Source organism: Taudactylus pleione, unplaced genomic scaffold, assembly GCF_031769625.1.
Source record: "Taudactylus pleione unplaced genomic scaffold, aTauple2 ptg000125l, whole genome shotgun sequence".
Taxonomy (NCBI): Eukaryota; Metazoa; Chordata; class Amphibia; order Anura; family Myobatrachidae; genus Taudactylus; species Taudactylus pleione.
The window spans coordinates 5,494,481-5,515,000 of record NW_028284527.1 but is presented as its reverse complement, the minus strand read 5'-3'; the positions used below and the strand labels follow the sequence as shown (position 1 = coordinate 5,515,000).

The window sequence follows — 20,520 nt, the reverse complement described above, 5'->3', positions numbered from 1 at the left end:
GAAACAGAACTTCAGTCCTCTTTGGATGTGGTAAGTACAGACAGAATCAGTATGTAATACCGCCGGCCGCATGGCTTCCGCTGACAGTTCAAATCCCGCTGTCGAAAGCCCGGCAGGGGAGAAGATTCGATTCCGAAAGCTAAAATGGTAAATATAACTAAATCTATTCTCCCGCCTAACCCTAAACCTCCTTCAGGGGTGCCTAACCCTAATCTCCCCCCTAGTGCTTAACCCTAACCCCCCTCTAAGTGCCTAAACCTAACCCCCCATTCTTACAGCCTAAACCTAGGTATCCTGGGGGGGTGCCTAACCCTAACTTCCCCCCGGGGGTGCCTAACCCTAACCCCCCCTTTCTCTAGCCTAAACCTAACCCTCCCGGGGGGTGCCTAACCCTAAGTCCCCCCAGGAGCCCTAAAACCTAACCCTCCTCCCTCCGCAGCTGTCTGCACCCGGCACCCAGCTTACCTTCGTTCAGTATGCCGGGCGTCAGGCTCCCGGCGTAGGTCTAATGACAGGCGTCGGGATTTTGACGCCTGTCATTAGTACCTTACCAGGATTTGACAGTCGGGAAGCTGGCGGTCGGCATTGCAGACATAGTGCATATACACCATGCCAAATGTTTTTTAAAAGTTCACTAGTCCACAATTGTCCACATCACACTAGTGAATACTGTCCTCTTGCCATGGTACTGTCCCCACTCCATTAAATTAGGCCAGGTATTGCTCCCTGACCTCTTTAGCCCGCACAGTCCCTGTTGACTCTACAACTGCAGATGGGGCCACAGAGTGCATTTGCAATGTCTCCTGTGGATGGTCGGGGCCATCTGCCATAGCTGTGTCTACTGTCCTCTGTTGTATAGATGAAGTTTTTTGGAGGTAATTGTGGAGGACACAGCAGGCCAAGACAACGGAATCTATTTTGTCCACACATAGATTTATAGCCGTATGGAAGATTCTGAATTGGCTGACTAGAGGCCCTCATTCAGAGCCGCTCGTAAGCGGTCATACGCTCGTAGTCATCCGATGTTGTTAAACCACGCATGCGTCGGTGTAACAGTGCGCATGTGCGTACGGCTGATTGCGATCATTTTTTCAGTCGTTCGTCGAATAGCGAACAGGAAGTGACATGTCAAATGTGATTGACAGAACTGTCCATCTTGGGGCGGGGACGGGGGTGGAGATGGGAAAACGCAGGCGCGTCGAGGCGTTTTTTGGGCGTACATAAATTATCTGATGCGAACGGCCAATGTGAACGGAAGAAGGGTTACGTCACTGTCTGATCCACTTTCCATTCAAACTGCTCGCTCAGCTTGTGGTCTGGTATTCTCTACCGCAATGACGATGGTCCTTTCGTCCTTCCCGAGGCTCATCGATGGTTTTCCGATTTATCAATTGAGGCCTCAAAACAATCAGTTTTGAATTGCAAAAATGCTTGTAAGGTGTTTAGCCAATAGCCTTTTTTTAGAAGCAAAAAACCGTGCGCAGGTGAACTACTCAGCTGATAATTTCTGGGTTAGACAATCAATTAGCTTACAAATTAATTTAAATTTGCGTGTTTTTGCCAAATTAGTTTTTTTTTATTTTTAGGGCAACAATATTGTACGCAGGTTTGTTGTTTTTGTTCATTTTTTAGGGGCCAAGAAAACAATCCTTTTGTTTTTTGCTAAGTGTTAATTAAAACTCATAAATTGTTTTTAACCCTTCATTTTTTTTTACATAAAAAACGTTTAGATTTCCGTATTGTTTCTAATGTTGTTTGCGGGATTACCTTTTAACCAGTTTTTGAATAAATGAACAATAGAATTGTGCAGATTTTCAGCATTATTTTATTTTTTGTTTTTGTATAAAAATTTTGGGGAAATAAAAAAAAAATGATAACGTAAAAACAAATAACAAATGATTTTAAAAACACACAAACAAAATAAGTGGCATTTGAAATCCACAAACAAACACAAATTATTAAAAAATGCACAAGAAAGGAGAGGGAGGTTTTGGGCATTAAGGAATATGGGGCAAACAAGGATTGTGGGAAAATTAGCCAGTGCTGTCATCGCCTTTTGGCCGGGGTAGGGAGGGAGCCTGAACGGGTCCGGGATGTCCTTCTGCTGGCCTGGCCAGAGGCAGATGTTGTGGCCTCTGGACTAGGCATAGGGCTAGGCACATTTGGAGGGATGGCTGTTGTTGTGCCAGAGGTGGAGGGTCCTGATGTTCTGGCAGGAAGGGAGGCCGGCTCCAACATGTGCTGGCGAACGAGCTGCTCCAAGGCATTTGCTATTCGCACGTTGGCCCTGGTATTTTCCACCAGGGCCTTAGCAATGGTCACGTTGGCCGCAGCACTTTGCGGCCAAAGCTCCCCTCTGGAGCAGACTCATCTGCCTGTGTCTCTGTGAGAAAAAAGAGTAACATTATAATCTAGATATTGTCCCAAACACATTTATGAGTTGTTAACATTACAACATTTACCTGGGGCAACATGAGGAGCCGCAAAGTCTGGCATGTCGGTATCCTTGTTCGACACGCCAAACACCTCCTCATCCTGCACACACCCCTGGGCCAGCTCCTCCAAATCTGTGAGCTCCAGTGACACAGGGGTGGGACCCCCACCTGTCCCCCCTGCATGCCTAGCCCTATCAGCCAGTTTTTGCTTAAGACGATATTTGAAGTCACTCCATCTGTGGGGTAAAAAGTTGGCATTATTCCTGCAGTATTTGGACCTGTAAACACTTTTTACTAGAATGTAGTTTTTACGTACCGGCGTTTGACCTCCTGGGTTGAACGTTCAAAATCACCCACCCTATTGACACCACTGGCTATGTCATCCCACATTTTCCATTTCTGGCTTGCACCCATATTCCTTGCTGCCTGTGGCAGGTTGTCATTGCACATTTGCACTAAAACCTCCATCTCCTTTCTTGTGAATTGTGGCTGCCTTTTTTGGGGGGTTTAATTGGCCTACTAGGCCCAGCAGCCTCTTCCATGGCATCCTCAACACCTTTTTTTAAAATGGGATTAAAATTTATAATGTCAAATTTTGCTCTGTAGTCATTTTGGACTTTCAGGTCTCACTACAGCAGACCGATTTGGCTTTTCCGTGACGTTTTTATACATGCGTAAGCATTATTCGGCCGCATCATTGACTGTGCGCTCCTATTGTCCGTCCTTAATTTGAGCGGGAAAATAAAGACTATTTATGGCTTGGTGTGACTGGAGTCGATGTGGCATGTTGTTTGTTGTAGGTTTGGTGTAGGAGTATTTTTGAGGTTTTGCGGTTGACTGAGTAGAAGGAGGAAATTTTTGGAGGTTTTTTTTTGTTTATTTCTTGCTTCTTTATTTTCCGTTGGTTTTTTTTTTATTGTTTGGCTTTTTTTTGTGATTTTTTGAGTAAGTATTTTATAAAACCCCCATAAAAAATAATAGTCAATAGTTTACAAATGTTTGTAATATTTTTTTATTTTGGTTTACAGTTATTATGGCATTGCCCCAGTGAGGTTTTTGAACTTTGGGATATTTTTTGTTTTCATGATTTTACAAATTAGATGTGTTGTTCTTAGCATATGTTTCGCAAAGTAATGTTGTTTATTTTCTGGGAACAATCATGTCTTACCACTAAATGTAGCGTACTATTTAGCAAACTAATGTGTCTTGTTTTAACTGTAAAAGTAGCATACTATTTAGCGAACTAATGTGTCTTGTTTTAACTGTAAAAGTAGCGTACTATTTAGCGAACTAATGTGTCTTGTTTTAACTGTAAAAGTAGCGTACTATTTAGCGAACTAATGTGTCTTGTTTTAACTGTAAAAGTAGTGTACTATTTAGCGAACTAATGTGTCTTCTTTTAACTGTAAAAGTAGCGTAATATTTCGGGAACTAATGTGTCTTCTTTTAACTGTAAAAGTAGCGTACTATTTAGCGAAGTAATTTTTTAATAATTTTTCAGTGTAAAATCATGTCTTAACACTAAATGTAATGTAGTATTTTCTGAACTAATGTGTGCTCCCTTATTTATTTTTTCACAAAAACAATTTGTTTACAATCATATTTTATTTAATGAATCTTAAACATATTTTCTAATTTTGAAATGTAGGGTGTTCTGCACATGACACATCCCAGGCCTGTAAGCATCTTTGGATTTCTGAGAAAAGATAAGTATATTTTTCTTAACACATTTGTCTAAAACAATCACTACCTGGCTTACCATTTCAGGTTGATGTTGGTCGTATTATCTTGGCCATGGTTCCAGAACCCGACCAACCTCAACTTCGTCCCAGGCGTAGGCCTCGTAGGCATGTAAGGCCCCAGATATATAGAACACGTGTCACCCTTTTTGGAATGCCAGATGATGAGGTATTAAGGCGATACCGTCTGCCACCACAAATCATCATAGACACTCTCTCATTAATAGAGAGTGATCTTGAACGGCAAATTGAAAGTCCTACAGCAATACCACCACTTACGCAATTAATGTTGGTGTTACAATTCTGTGCCTCAGGATCCTTTGAAACCACTGTGGGAATAGTTGCGGGAATATCCCAATCCTCCTTTTCAAGGATCCTGAAGGCAGTGATGGAGGCCCTTTTCAAACACCTCCATCATTTTATTAAAATGCCATTGGATATGGGTACCCTTAATGTGGTGAAGGCCAATGTTTACCAAATAGCTGGCTTCCCACACATCATAGGGGTTGTGGATGGCACTCACATACCACTTCAGCCTCCAGCAAGGCTGGAGGCTATTTTTAGGAACCGCAAGCACTTTCATTCACTGAATGTAATGGTGGTATGTGATGCCTCCCTCCAGATCCTGTCCCTGAATGCCAAATTCCCCGGCAGTGCACATGATTCCTTCGTCATCCGGCAATCAGGGATTTGGCACAAATTAGACAACCTACAAGCTGGTGATGCATGGCTTCTGGGTAAGTTGACACCTTCTGTTGCAACCAATGCAAAGCTTGTTACACAATGGTCCTGATGTTTGTTTTTTCACAGGAGACAGTGGTTACCCTTGCATGCCCTGGCTGCTCACTCCTTATTTGGCTCCCACACCAGGGCCACAAAGTGAGTATAATTCCACACTTACAGCCACCAGGCAGGTGGTGGAGCACTGTATCAGCCTTTTAAAAGGCCGATTCAGATGCCTCCACCGCTCTGGTGGCGAGCTCATGTATTTGCCGGATATGGTTTCAAAAATTGTGGTTCTGTGTGGAATATTTCACAACATCGCCATAAGGAGTGGTGTCCCAATGCAGCCAGAGGATGCCTTGCCTAAGGATGGCCCCCCCTGAGGTTGGTCGGAGGTCAGTATGTGGGGGGGCCATACGCGATGACATTGTGGCCCGATTTTTTAGGTAATTATTTTCCAAAAAATAGTTAATTGACACAATGTAGACATGTAAGATTTTAATGGGCAATTTTAATTTGTGTTTTCTTGTTTTTTGTCTTTTATTCCATAAAATTAACCTAAAAAACGATGCCTACTACCTGATCCAAAAAATTTACTTCATGTGGACACATTGGATATAACTTTGGGAACAATGATTTCTTTGCCTCATTTGTGTATTCATGTTGGCATGCTACTTCTTCAAACAGTTCTTAATTGTTGTTGTTATTTTGTTCTTTTTGGTGTTGGTTGTATTTTTGTGTGTGTTTTCACTGTGTGATATGATTGCCAATTCACTTTGTGTTTATGATTTGTGTGCATTAAAATTGTTTTTACGTTAAACAAACATTTCCTTCTTAAATTACAAGCAAGTGTAACGTGGTCCTAAAAAGGCAAACTTGCTTAATGCTAATCCTGTAATGTGTTAAATTGTACATTATTTTACCCTGCTTTGTGGCTAAAAACAAACACCAAAGGTATTATGGTGAATCAGTATGTTTTCTAATCTAGCCCTAAACAGGTTTTAATACATTTTTACATTAGCCACAAAAACATAAAAAAAACATTTGCAGTTAATTCTACAAACCTATTGGTACTGTTAGGTGTTTAATGTGCCAGCTTACATACTTACTTGAGCTTTCTACAATCTAATTTACATTACTTAAAAAGTCATGCTACAATAGTCAACTTATGTAAGGTTCAACAATCTAATATTTCCAGACAAGGAATGAGTCTTTAATCAATCAAAAACATTTTTATTTTTATAAACATTTTCTGGGTGGAAAATAAAAAAAATTAGTGGTGCAGGAGCGCCGACATATGATCCAGGACCACGAGCATGCCTATGACATGGCCCCTCAACCTCTGCAAGCCATCCAACATTTCTTGCATCCGCCTCTGGTCCTCTGTGGGTTAAAAAAATGTGTGGATTACTAAAATGACACCTTAATTTATATGTTACCAAACAACTTAAAAAGCAGACTATACAAAAGCAAAAGAAAAAAAAAAACCAATAGGGACAACTATGCAAAAATACTACATTTGTTGGTACCGTAAACAAGAAAGACACAAGTGTGAGTGTTTGGACATGTGTCATATGTGTAAGGGTAAAACATCCTAGACATTGTTGCACAAAGATATATATCCAAAACATTAGAAAAACTTTTTGAACAGCACAGGCAAAAGGACAACATCAACAAAAAAACAAACATTTCAAAAGCAACCATAGTTTAAAAGGGAAACATACCAGTCATTATGCTGCCTGGGCCAGGAGCCCCGATATCGTCCTCCTCAGAGGTGGGCCAGTGCTGGTCGGATGGAGGAGGGGTAATTTGACTGGAGGTTGAGGGTGAGGAAAAGATAGGGGGGGGTGGAGGGGAGGGTGATGAAAAGATAGGGGGGGTGGAGGGGAGTTTGAATTTGGAGGGATGGGAATCGGATGAGAGGGAGGGGCATCACTGCCTGCCAGGTCTGGGGTGGAGGGGGAATTTGCGGAAGGTTGGGGAGAGGATGTTTGGGAGGGAGTGGCGGATAGGGGACGAGCCCGACGTCGTCGATTTTGTTGACGTCGAAGTCTGCGCTCAGCCCCTAAATGAGTTGGACAAATTTATATTAGTACATATTTATTTTTTATTGCAAAAAAAAACAAAAACAAAAGGCTATACGGAAAACATGCACATGCAGGTATGGCCAAAATAAAGAAACAGGGCTATACGGAAAACATGCACACGCATGTATGGCCAAAATAAAGAAACAGGGCTATACGGAAAACATGCACACGCAGGTATGGCCAAAATAAAGAAACAGGGCTATACGGAAAACATGCACACGCAGGTATGGCCAAAATAAAGAAACAGGGCTATACGGAAAACATGCACACGCAGGTATGGCCAAAATAAAGAAACAGGGCTATACGGAAAACATGCACACGCAGGTATGCTTACATTTAAAAAGTTTAAAAAATACACTTACTTTCCTGAATTTGCAGCCGCAAATTTGCGAAAAGGCATGGGGATCTGCGGTGGAGATTGGACCAGCGCCTTTCGAGCTGGTCGATATTGCGGCGGTAGCCCAAGGTACGCAGCCGGCGCCGCACCTCCGCATAGGCTTGCCGCTTGCGGCGGTTAGTGATGGGGGCCGGATGTTCGGTTACTCTCTGGTCCATCACATCTGTGAGGACCAGGAGTTCGCGACGACAAAATGCTGCGGGTCTCATGATGGCAATGATTTTTTCAACACAAAACAATATTTTAATAAAGGTCCCAGAAAAATTTTGATTGGCTAATGTACTTTGAAAATTAACAGAAAGCATTGTATTGGTTATTGTATGAGTCATGTGACTTACACCCTCACAAATATAATGTGAGTTATGATAGGCTTGATGCAGTGACATGCGTAAGCTAATTTAAATAATATTAATAAAGATGAAAAATCTGCATATAAACAAACGCAAAACAATAGTAGAATTCAAACAAACTTTAAAATTTGAAAAACCATCCCCTTGGTACAAACGTACGTATTCTGCGGAAGGAATGACACACACGAACAATAATAAAGTTTATTGACATTGTAAAAAAACGGATTGCAAAGATGTGAATACCAATTAATCTAATGAATATACTGATTGCTATTAATCGATTCTAGTATGTTGGCAGAATGAAATAGCAGGCAATCGAAAAATGACAGGCCCACTTCCGGATTTGACTTGTGCGAGCGTCCCCTGCAACCAAAGAGGAGACGGACGGTCGCTATTTTGAACGATCGCTAGCTAGAGGAGGGGTTGGGAGAGTATGGGTCGGAAGATTAGCTGCGAGCGAACATACGAGCGAGAGCTTGAATTTACATTTTTTCGCTCGTACACCGAACGAATGAACGGCCACTTGCGTCCGGGTCTGAATCAGGCCCAGAGTGCCAAAGGTGTTTTCCACTATCCTTCGTGCCTTGGATAGACCGTAATTGAAGATGTGCTTCTCTTTTGTCAGTCTCCTTTGCGCATATGGCTTCAGCAAGTATTCATATATAGCAAATGCCTCATCAGCCACAAAAACGTCGTTTAGGCCATACTTCGTTGCCTCTGTATTTGGCAAATTCAGACGATTGGTGTTAAGTCAAGCATGGCCATTTTTGCCCACATCAACAAAAAGAAACTCATAGTTGGCATTCACCATCGCCATGAGCACTATACTAAAAAAAAACCTTATAATTGTAATAAAAGGATCCGCTGTGGGCAAGTGGGTTAATGCGGATATGTTTGCCATCAATGGCTCATCCGCAGTTGGGGAAATTCCACCTACATTCAAATTCCTCAGAAATGGTCTGCCACTCCTCCACCATTGTTGGGACAGGGCAGCAACTAGGGGGGGGGCTGGAGGTGCACGTGCACCAGGTGCACTGCTGCACCCGGCGTCAGTGACCTCCAGCCTGGGACCGCAGGGAGACTCTAAGGTGGGCGCCCGCTGAGATTTTATTACCAACGGGCGCCCGGTTCTTCTCTGCAGCGCCGCGCTAGCCGGAGGCTGGAGTTCTCTTCTGAACTCCAGCTTCCAGCTCTCCCCACAGGCACTATGGGAGAGACATAATGACGTCTCTCCCATAGTTCCGAGGAACAGTCGGGCGGACCAGACGGTGGTGGTCACAGGAGCGGAGTTTAAGGTAAGTATTTTCTTTTTTTTTTGTGTGTGTGTGTAAGCGGCACTACGGGGGCATTACCAGGGGGGCTACAGAAGCATTACCAGGGAGCACTACAGGGGCTTTATCAGGGGGCACTACAGGGGCATTAACAGGGGGCTCTACAGAGGCATTAGCAGGGGGCTGTACATGGGCACTACAGGGGCATAACTAGGGGTATTACTATATGGGCACTACAGGAGCATTACCAGGAGGCTCTACGGGGCATTACTAGGGGGAACTACAGGGGCATTACTAAATGGGCACTACAGGGGCATTACTAGGGGTATTACTACATGGGCACTACAGGGGCATTACTAGAGGGCATTACTATTTGGGCACTACAGGGGCATTACTATTTGGGCACTACAGGGGCATTACCATATGTGCACTACAGGGGCATTACTATGGGAACATTACCATATGGCCACTAGTACAGGGGCATTATCTCAGCAGGCATTATAGTAATGCACTACTGAAGGGGTATTACTATGGGGGCACTGCTGCGGGGGAATTACCAGGGGGAGGGGGCGCCAAATTACTGTCTTGCCCCAGGTGACAAAAACACTCGTTTCGGCCCTGGTTGGGAACTAGATTAAAGAAATAAAAACAAAATATTAGAAAACATGTTATTAACATTAATATTTTCTCTCTCTCCTCCAACAGTCTACAACACCAGACCTCAACCTCCTCACCACTAGTCCGCAAATGGCCACCCGTAGCGAGAGCGATGCCAAATTTAACCAACCTACTGCAAGCCGGCGTCGATACCAACGCAAGACCAAGGCGCAGCCAGATCCACTGGTTAAACAGGTTGAACAGGCCCTACAAAAGCCCCTGGACATGTTCAACCATCTGCGCACTCATGTAGCCAGTAATATACGTGAAACAAATTCATGCCCAGAGGATCATATACGAGACAGTGATCTGGGGGCGATTGAAGCAGCTGGGCACCACAACTAGGCTGATGGATGAGCCTCTGCCCCTGACAACGGTGCAGCCATGCTATAGGTCATTCTCATCCCATTCCTATCTGCCACCAAGCTACCAGGCCACACAAAGTAAGGCCAACTCCTTCCCAACCTATGCCCCGCATCCCACTTACCTTACTCCCGAACCCACCAACCTCTCCACATCTTCCTCTGAGGTTTTTACAGAGCCAAGTTGGTGGAGGAAGAGGGACCACCCCATTTTAATTTTTTTTAAAAGTAAGCAAATTTTAAATATCAACAAGTTTTATCTCTCCCAATAGCTACTGCATGGTATACGGTGAGAATGATGCGGATTGGGCAGGGTCACTAAATGCATGGTGCAAGTAGGGCCAGTGCTTCCATTAGGCAAGCTTAGGCAGCTACCTAGAGGCGCCAACCACTAGAGACTAGAGGGCACTTCTAAGTCCACCCAGTTGCTATGGGGCCCGCCAGCCCAGCAATCATACCCCTGCACCCTCCATTTGCTGGGTGCCCACTGAGATTATTTTACCAGCGGGCGCCTGGCTCTTCCTCTCCTCTCTCCCTCCCAGCGGCAGCCGGAGGACGGAGCTCACTCATGATGTCACTCCCATAGTTCCGAGGAGTGGGCGCCAGGGACGGACAGCAGCAGGCACTGGAGCGGGGTTAAAGGAAAGTATTGGGGTTTTTTGTGTGTAAGTGTGTGCGCGGGGGGTCTTACTACTGGGGGCATTACAAGGGCCTTACTACTGGGGGCATCATATGGGGGCACTACAGCTGCATTACTACTGGGGGCATCATATGGGAGAACTATAGGGACCTTACTATTGGGGGCACTACAGGGGCCTTACTACTGGGGGCACTCTTGGGAGCAATACAACTGGGGCACTACAGGGGCCCTTACTAATGGGGGCACATTAAGGGGCATTACTACTGGGGCACTGCAGGGAGCATTACTACTGGGGGCACTACTACAGAGGGCATTACTTTTAGGGGCATTATTACCAGGGGCATTACTACAGGGGGCATTATTACTATTGGGGGCACTGCATAAGGGGCACCATTACAGTGGGCATTGCATAAGGGGCACCATTACAGTGGGCATCTAGTGTTTTAGGGGAACTACTACTGTGGGCATTGTGTAAGACCTAAGTTAGGGGGGCCCCTTAAAAATGTTGCTATGGGGCCCAAAAGTTCTAGTTACACCCCTGATACTGTGTATATTATATATATATATATATATATATATAGTGTTTGTGTATATATATATATAATATATTTTTATTTTAACACAAAACTTATCCGCCACTCCAACTGGTCAAAGTCATTCTCAACTACGGGCTAAATGAGTATAGGGGTAGGGCGGATGCAGAAGTTTTGCCTAGGGTGCCTAGAAGTCTAGCACCGACCTTGGGTGCAAGGACAGATGGGGAATGCTGGGACCTCAATCTAGACTTGCGCCATGTGTTTCATGGCCTATTCAATCCATCGTTTAACACACTGTATACCATGCAGCTGCCTAGCTATTGGTAGAGGTGAAACTTGTTGATATATCACTTATCTTACATTACTTAAAATATGTTGAGTCCTGAAAAGGATAAAATAGTTTTAGGAAGGTTTTTTCCTTCAGTATCAACAAGTTTTATCTCTCCCAATTGCTACTGCATGGTATATGGCGCAGATGATGCAGATTGGACAGGGTAAAAAAAAAATATTGATTAATTGTGCTTATCTGTCATCCTTAGGAGGGTATATACCAGGCTGTAATATAGACAGTTGCTATATTTAAGGTACCCATACACGGTGCATTTTTTTTTACACAATTTGGCCATTTTTGATCATTCGTAATGACCAATCATGTAAAAAGTGGCGTAATCCAGTATGGATTGGACAGGATCACTAAACACATGTCTGAGGAACCATATGGGAAGTTCCTCGGGAGAAGACAAAAGCCAGGGTGTTAAGGAGGCTAGGTGAGTGAAAGTACTAGGTCTCCCTATTGTGGCCAAACCAAGGTTTGGCTAGACCTGCCAAGAGCTGCGGAATCTAACTCACTTGTGGTCTTCACCAGTGATCCCTCCAGTTGGGATATGAGTTTCGCTGTTCCAAATGAGCAGGTCGTGGCCCTCTAGACAGGTACCTGGGAGTGGCAGGAAGACCGAAACTATGAATTAGCACTGGGAACCCTAGGAAGGAAATAGCACTAGAGGCCAGCATGAAAACTAAATAGCTAGGACACAAAACATCAGCTAGGACTGAATACTTGAACACAGGAGATCAGCGTGTGAACTGAACACTTGAACACAGGAGATCAGATGAACTGAATACTTGAGCACAGGAGATTATGGTATGAACTAAATACTTGAATACAGAAGATCAGTGAATGAACTGAATACTTGAACACAGCATGTACTGGAAATTGCTAGATATCCAGGTGCTGACTTGTACAGAGAAACACAGAGAAATGTGGATACAGGCATGCACTGGGAATTACTAGAGATCCAGCTGAGAGCTAACTAGTAATTAGCATGAGAGCTGACACCACAGGAACACAGGGAGGCAGTTGGAGAGCTGAGCAGCACACTAAAAGACAACACAGGGATTGTGAGAGAGCTGAAGTAAAATGCTGGGAATTTGCATGGGAGCTAATACAAGTAACACTGGAGGTCAGCGTGAGGGCTGAAACAACACACTGTAGATACTTCATGGCTAACACCGGAGAGCATAACAATCACTGGAACAGTGAAGTTGAACAGCAATTCCCTGTTTCTGGAGTCAGACTAAATACCCCTGGGTAGCTGGTCATTGGATCAGAGGATCAGCTGAGTGAGCACAGGACTACCATTGGGAGAGACTAGTCAGGTGATGTGGACCAACATGACTGCGCCCATGCCCAGCACCCCAGGAACCAGGACGCACAAAGGGTAGCCCTAGCAGACCCCGGGGAGAATATTCAGTCACCACTCACCTCCACTCCCAGCGATTGAATACCTAAGCCCAAAGACACCGGTGCGGAGGTGAGTAGTAGCCGATCCCAGGCCGCATCCTGACAGCATAGCGCAAGGACACATTGGGGAATGCTGGGGCCTCAATCTGGACTTGTGCCATATGCTTCTTGGACTATTGAATCTGTGGTTTGACACACCATATACCATGCACCTGCCTAGCTATTGGGGGAGATAAAACTTGTTGATATACCAGTTTTCAAACCATGGCCCATATTCAATTTGGTGCCGCATTTTCGCAGATGATGGCGAAATCCCATTTTCGCCGTCATCGCGTATTGCAATAATTTTTCGCCGGGTCCGTTTCCGCCTTACTCAGATTGAAAGAGGCGAAACTCCCACACATGCGGAAAGTGGCCAATTAAGTGAATCTGGAGGAAAGGATTTCTCCGGGGGTGGAAAATTATCAGCACTTTGGCGCCTTTTTTCACCGGGTATATAAGGCTGTGATTGGCTGTTGGTCATCCACCATTTTGATCAGCCTGCAGAGTGGAGAGAGTGCAGTGTCCCTGATCAATTTGGCTTGCTGTCAAGGGCACCTTTTGGTGAACAACGTCAGCAAGAGAGACAGCAGCAGCACCATCCAGTGTGACCAGCAATCCAAGATACAGAGGAGAGAAGACAGCGCCTGGGAGCAGAGGAGCCAGCCCATGGAGGAAGGTTTCAGCACCCATTTCTTTTTGTATAAGTAAGTGTAATCTGTCCCAGTCACCCAACCCTTACCCTGACTCATGTACTCACATAGATGCACCCACACTGCACCCCTATTGCTCCCTATCTTCTTTTATGGCCATGCTAACTAATTGCACCCAGACCCATGCACTCACACAGGCAGTGCACCCCTATTGGTCTCTGTCCCCCTTTAAGCTCATGCAAACTACTTACACCCAGACCTATGCACTCACACAGGCAGTGCTGCACCCCTATGGGTCCCTATCCCCTTTATGCCCATGCAAACTACTGTAATTGCACCCAGACCCATGCACTCACACAGGCAGTGCTGCACCCCTATAGGTCCCTATCCCAGTTTTTGCATCTTGACCCATGCACTGACATAGGCAGGGCTGCAGCCTAATGGCACCTGTATAGGTCCCTCTTCCCCATATGCCAATGCAAACTATTTGCAATCTGACCCATACACTCACCCAGGCAGTGCTGCACACTTTTAGGACCCTCCCCCCAATATTATTTGCATCTGCAAAATGTATTTTTTTTTTTTTGGCACTTACATAGACCCCCCTTTCATTAGTATATTTGCTTGCTGTTAAGTTAATTTAAAATGAATGCAAGGTTTAAATGCTCCCAACCCCCCACTTAGCATATATATTTATTTTAATTTGTACTCTTACAGCCCCATAGTACACTAACCCTCTAGCTAATTAGACCTCTAGATAGATTATTTTGCCACATACAGACACCAAACTTTTCACGAGTTAATGGTAAAAAAGCACAACATCTACTCTTTAAACTATTTTTTTTTTCTCTGTGCATTTAATATTTTTTTAAATGTATATTCCACAAGTATATTGTCAATATTTTATATATTAACTTTCGTTTTATTATGTTATAGGTTTGTATTGAAGAAATGCCGAGGGTGAAGAGACTGCGTTCACTCCGTTTGCCTCGCTCTTCTGACAGGTCCCAGTGACGAGTGGCAAGCGTCACAGGAAGAGGGGTCAAGACAAAGGGAGAGGAGTGCTAGCGGGGACAACCCAAGGACAGGAGCGTGGAGATCACGCCACCCAGGTATAGTAATTATATCACAATACCACACACACAAAAACATATAGACAATAGGGGGTAAATTTACTAAAGCCAGAGTTTTTAGAACGGAGTATTAAAAGTGATGTTGCCCAAAGCAACCAATCAGATTCTAGCTATTATCTTGTAGAAGGTGATAGTTAAATGTTAAGTAGAATCTGATTGGTTGCTATGGGCAACACCACTTCTAAAACTCACTTCTAAACACTGTGACTTTAGTAATTTACCCCTAGGACCCTTATTCAATTTGAGGCGAAAAGTCCAGAATTTTCGCCTGCTGGACTTTTTGCCTCCTTCGCCTGTTTTGCAGGTGAAAAAGCATTGCGTGCGTCCCCGCTTATCACCGTATTGAATCCTGATGAGTGCGTTGTTCTCCGTCTCACTGAAGCGGATCTTCCTTGGCTTCTTGGATGCCTTTCCACTTGCTGCAGTTGGCCCTTCTTGGGAAGAAGGGATGTCTTCTGTTCTGCTGTGCTTTAAATAAAGAAAATATTTTTTTTATTACAAACATAAAGAATAAATGAACAATAAATTATAAACAATTATATAGCATAAAAAGCAGCCAATTTCTCAAAACAATACAACTGTTTATGGGGTGTATATAGAAAATTGATAAACTAAATCATCAAGAAATATGAACAAATAAAACCCTATGGCAGTCTGAAATTTAAAAGTGTTAGGTTGTATTTACAGTTGCTGTTGTCCCTATTTTTTTCACATTTTTTGAAATTAGTGCAACAATTTAACTTTATTCTACATTGAGTTATTAACAGCGTAACATGCAGTGCCACCCTAGACTCAGATAAATAAGCGTTAGCCTCAGATTCTAGGGTGGCACTGCATGTTACGCTGCTAATAATTTCACAGTAGATTTAATTTATAAAAAATAACTGTTGTACTACTATCAAAAAATAAAAAAATATAGGGACTACAGTGAGGCAAAGGAAACACTGACACTTACTTAAAAGGGGAAATACACAAATGTCAGACTGCACTTTGGCCCATAACAAGGACAACAGTGGCTCTGGCATGCACTGAGTTGATGCAGCCCAAAAATACCCTATAGGAGTGTGTTAAACAGAAATAGGGATTACTCACATGCATCATTAATATTGGTTTCTATAAAGAGCCACTATTGTCCCTATTTGAAAAAACCTGTTGTAGTCAGCGTTTATGTACGTCCGTATTTACTATCTCAAAACCCCTGACACATTCCCACTGTAAACAGTATCACATTTTAGTTAGTCACTGTAGTCACTATTTTTGTTCTCTTTTATGGAAATTAGAGCAATTAATCATCTTTATTTTAAATGCAGTGATATGGTAGCTGCGCAACATGTTGTGGCAGCCTATACTCTGATAAATAAGCGGTAGTAAAAGAGAGGCTATATCAGTAATTAATCTTGTGAACCCGCTTATTTATCAGTGTATAGGCTGGCACTACATGTTACACTGCTACCATATCACTGCATGCAAAAATAAAAATGGTTAGTTGATCTAATTTCCCAAAAAATAGGCCAAAAATTAGGGACTACAGTGACTAAGTACAATGTGATACTTTTTACAGTTGGACTGTATCAGGGGTTTTGAGATAGTAAATACGGACGTAATAAACGCTGACTACGCAAGGTTTTTTCAAATAGGGACACTTTGTCTTCATTGTGGGTGGTAGCAGCAGGTGCATTTTTGAAGATTTTGAAAAATCACCTTAGGGACTTTAAAATATGCTTGCACCCATTTTCATGTACCCCAAACTGATGGGCATTGTTATTTTTGGCAAAAAAAAGGTTAAGTGCTATTCTTCACCACCGTCTTCAAAGCCGCATTTATGCACCTGGTGCAACTATTTAAAAACCCAACTTCCTTTCAGCAGGCAAAATCGGGGGTACCCATAGTGATCCCCCATGTCTGGACATCTTTAGGGGGGTATATTAGAAAAAGAAAAAGTAAGGCTATTCTTGGGGCACACTTATATATGAATTCTTAAGATTGAAATAAAATATAACTTTTAATATTAATAGTAAAATATATACCAGGTACACATAAGGTCATAGGCGAACATATTAAAAGATAATTTCTGCAAAGTACCCCACATATACAATTTAGGGTAACAATAATTGTGTTAGAGTGTAGATATTGCAATAAATACCATAGGTATTGGTATATAGGCTACACAGTGCGCAGTCCTATGATCCCCATTAAACAGTACAATATCTATCTACAGAACCTGGTATTCCTGAGTGGTCCCCCACATCAGTACTAACCAGGCCTACCACTGGATCGCTTCCAAGATCAAATGAGTTTGGGCATAGTCAGTGAAGTATGACTGTAGATTATCGCTACTGAAAATATATGGGGATTCACTTATGCACACGGTCTGAGCCTATTTAAAAAATGTAGGACTACTCTCAAAAGAGAGGTCCAGTTAATAATCAGTTAAACAGGTGGTGCATAAGCATACCTTCCTTGTGATGCAATCAATTGACACATATAGCATAACCATGTATAGATTGTAACTTTAAGAGAGCATCACATAGGTAACTTATCACAAATTATACTTAGTTCCAAGTATACAGAATAGGAACTCTACACAATAACAAAGCCTGACAGAACACATAATATACAATCACCCCATAAACGTAGAACATCAATTTTTTATATAAATTATGGTGTCTGCATAAATATGCTAATCCAAATGGTTCTCCTATTATCAAATATTCTCTATCAATGAATATACTCCACCAGGAAATGCTCAAGGACTTCCAAATTGGGCTGCAATTGAGTATAGTAGCAGGCACTCTCATTAACCTGGTATATAATAGGAATCACAGAGAGTACAAAAAAAGGGGTTTTATCAGCCATACATAGGAAACGAGCTGAATCACAGGAGTAGGTCATATCCCCAAAGTGCTAAAGAGAAAAATAGGAGATGGCAATTGGAAAAGAAAACTGACAGGCTAAGCCTGAACAAATCTATCTGGCTGACCAGACACAATCATCTGTCAGCCTATACGTTACCAGTGTGAGGTACAGTGGAGCCCAGTCCGTGCACTGACTGGGTTATCCTTGACATCAGCAGAATCTCATATGTAAACAGAGGACGCGCGTTTCGCCCGCATTGAGGCTTGATCACCTCGTGTAATGATGAATTAGATAGTAATCCTTTTAAATGTGTGCAGAGTACACGTCATTTACCCGCGACTCAGGTCGCGGCTCACAGCTGTGCCATTAGTCACAGCGCAATACAATCTCCCTCAACTAAGCTTAATTCTATTGGTTATGGAATGCGCTCATGGGGAAATAAGCCAATCACCTGGTCCCGATTGGGAGAACTGCATATTGGGATATGTAGTTCAATACCCGGTTGGTTAAAATAAAACTCATGATACAGTGGGCCAATCAAATAGTCCCAATTAGACAGATTGCTTGTTGGGATATGTAGTTTAAAAAGCGATTAACTGAAATTAACATAGCACAGATAATCAAAAATCACTAAAACCAGGAAGAATTTTATATATATATGGTCCTAATATATTGAATCATACGCACTTGATCTGAAAATCGTAATAAATACCCAGGGTAAGCCCCATAATCATAATGGGTGACAATGAGCATCACATTGCTCTTAAGCTGAAACAAATAACAAAATGGTGCTTATGAATACCACCATGACTGTAAAATAGAGTAAAATTATCCATCAGAACAGAATTATTCAGGAAAATTATAGACTGAAATTAAATCATAAGCTACTAACAAATATCATAAAGTGTAATCACACAGCGTCCACTCGTGTTACTATCTATAAATAAGCGAGTTTATGAACATATTCCTATTAGACACTAGTAATAATTAGAATACCATTAAATAACAATAAAAATATATAGTCATTGGATAGCATATGTTCCACTAAAATTAATATATATACACCAAATTACAGTGTCACAATAAAACGTGAATTTGATAAGATGGTACAAGACCAATATAAATTAAGATTATTATAATGGGATATACCCATACAATAAAAGTTACAAAAGTGAAATTGTGACCATAGAAAAAATATATAAAATTTATGGTTAGATCTAACCATAGTGATAAAGTGAAAAATTGTGAACAAAGAAAAATATTATATAATGCCAGAGTAAATTAGTGAATAAACAGTGTACTCATTATAAATATCAATTATCTAGAAAATGAATTTAAAAAGGATTTGGAAAAGATATATTGAATACAAAGATTTATAAATATAATTACAAAAATACGCTATAGTTAATATACTCATTCATCCCTCTAGGAGATAGCGCCCCTAACTTAAATGTCCAGTAGCTTTCACGTTTCATTAATTGCTGCATGAGATCGCCACCGCGAATCCCCAACAAAACTTTTTCCAAACCAAAAATGCGCAGATCATTAGGATTATCTTTATGGTATTTTCCAATTGCCATCTCCTATTTTTCTCTTTAGCACTTTGGGGATATGACCTACTCCTGTGATTCAGCTCGTTTCCTATGTATGGCTGATAAAACCCCTTTTTTTGTACTCTCTGTGATTCCTATTATATACCAGGTTAATGAGAGTGCCTGCTACTATACTCAATTGCAGCCCAATTTGGAAGTCCTTGAGCATTTCCTGGTGGAGTATATTCATTGATAGAGAATATTTGATAATAGGAGAACCATTTGGATTAGCATATTTATGCAGCCACCATAATTTATATAAAAAATTGATGTTCTACGTTTATGGGGTGATTGTATATTATGTGTTCTGTCAGGCTTTGTTATTGTGTAGAGTTCCTATTCTGTATACTTGGAACCTATGTGATGCTCTCTTAAAGTTACAATCTATACATGGTTATGCTATATGTGTCAATTGATTGCATCACAAGGAAGGTATGCTTATGCACCACCTGTTTAACTGATTATTAACTGGACCTCTCTTTTGAGAGTAGTCCTACATTTTTTAAATAGGCTCAGACCGTGTGCATAAGTGAATCCCCATATATTTTCAGTAGCGATAATCTACAGTCATACTTCACTGACTATGCCCAAACTCGTTTGATCTTGGAAGCGATCCAGTGGTAGGCCTGGTTAGTACTGATGTGGGGGACCACTCAGGAATACCAGGTTCTGTAGATAGATATTGTACTGTTTAATGGGGATCATAGGACTGCGCACTGTGTAGCCTATATACCAATACCTATGGTATTTATTGCAATATCTACACTCTAACACAATTATTGTTACCCTAAATTGTATATGTGAGGTACTTTGCAGAAATTATCTTTTAATATGTTCGCCTACGACCTTATGTGTACCTGGTATATATTTTACTATTAATATTAAAAGTTATATTTTATTTCAATCTTAAGAATTCATATATAAGTGTGCCCCAAGAATAGCCTTACTTTTTCTTTTTCTAATAAATCTGTTATATTTAGGCTGTGGGAGCACCACCAACATAAACTTATGATGTATAAATTATTCATGGATGTGGATGGTTGGCTAAAATAATTCTAGTTATGGTTCTGTGCGGAATCTTCCCTGTTTTCTAATATCTTTAGGGGGGTGCAAGGATGAAATTTCAAAAATTGTCAGGACTTTTCGCCTGTTCCACTTTTTTCCCAATGTTATCTTTAACATGCTTCACATTTTTCAAAGCCAAAACTTAGGGAAAGTTTAGAGTGTGCATGTGTATGTTGGGATGTTGTCAGCATCCCGGCGTGCATGATGCTGATGGTCCAAATACTGGTGTAGAAATACCATAAAA

At 42.0% G+C, this 20,520-nt stretch overlaps 2 pseudogenes; one reads left to right on the top strand and one right to left on the bottom strand.

Annotated features, from left to right (window-relative positions):
* Positions 1-16,972: 16,972 nt before the first annotated feature.
* Positions 16,973-17,091, bottom strand: LOC148523912 (5S ribosomal RNA; annotated as a pseudogene).
* Positions 17,092-19,770: 2,679 nt separating this feature from the next.
* LOC148523911 (5S ribosomal RNA) lies at positions 19,771-19,889 on the top strand (annotated as a pseudogene).
* Positions 19,890-20,520: the final 631 nt, after the last annotated feature.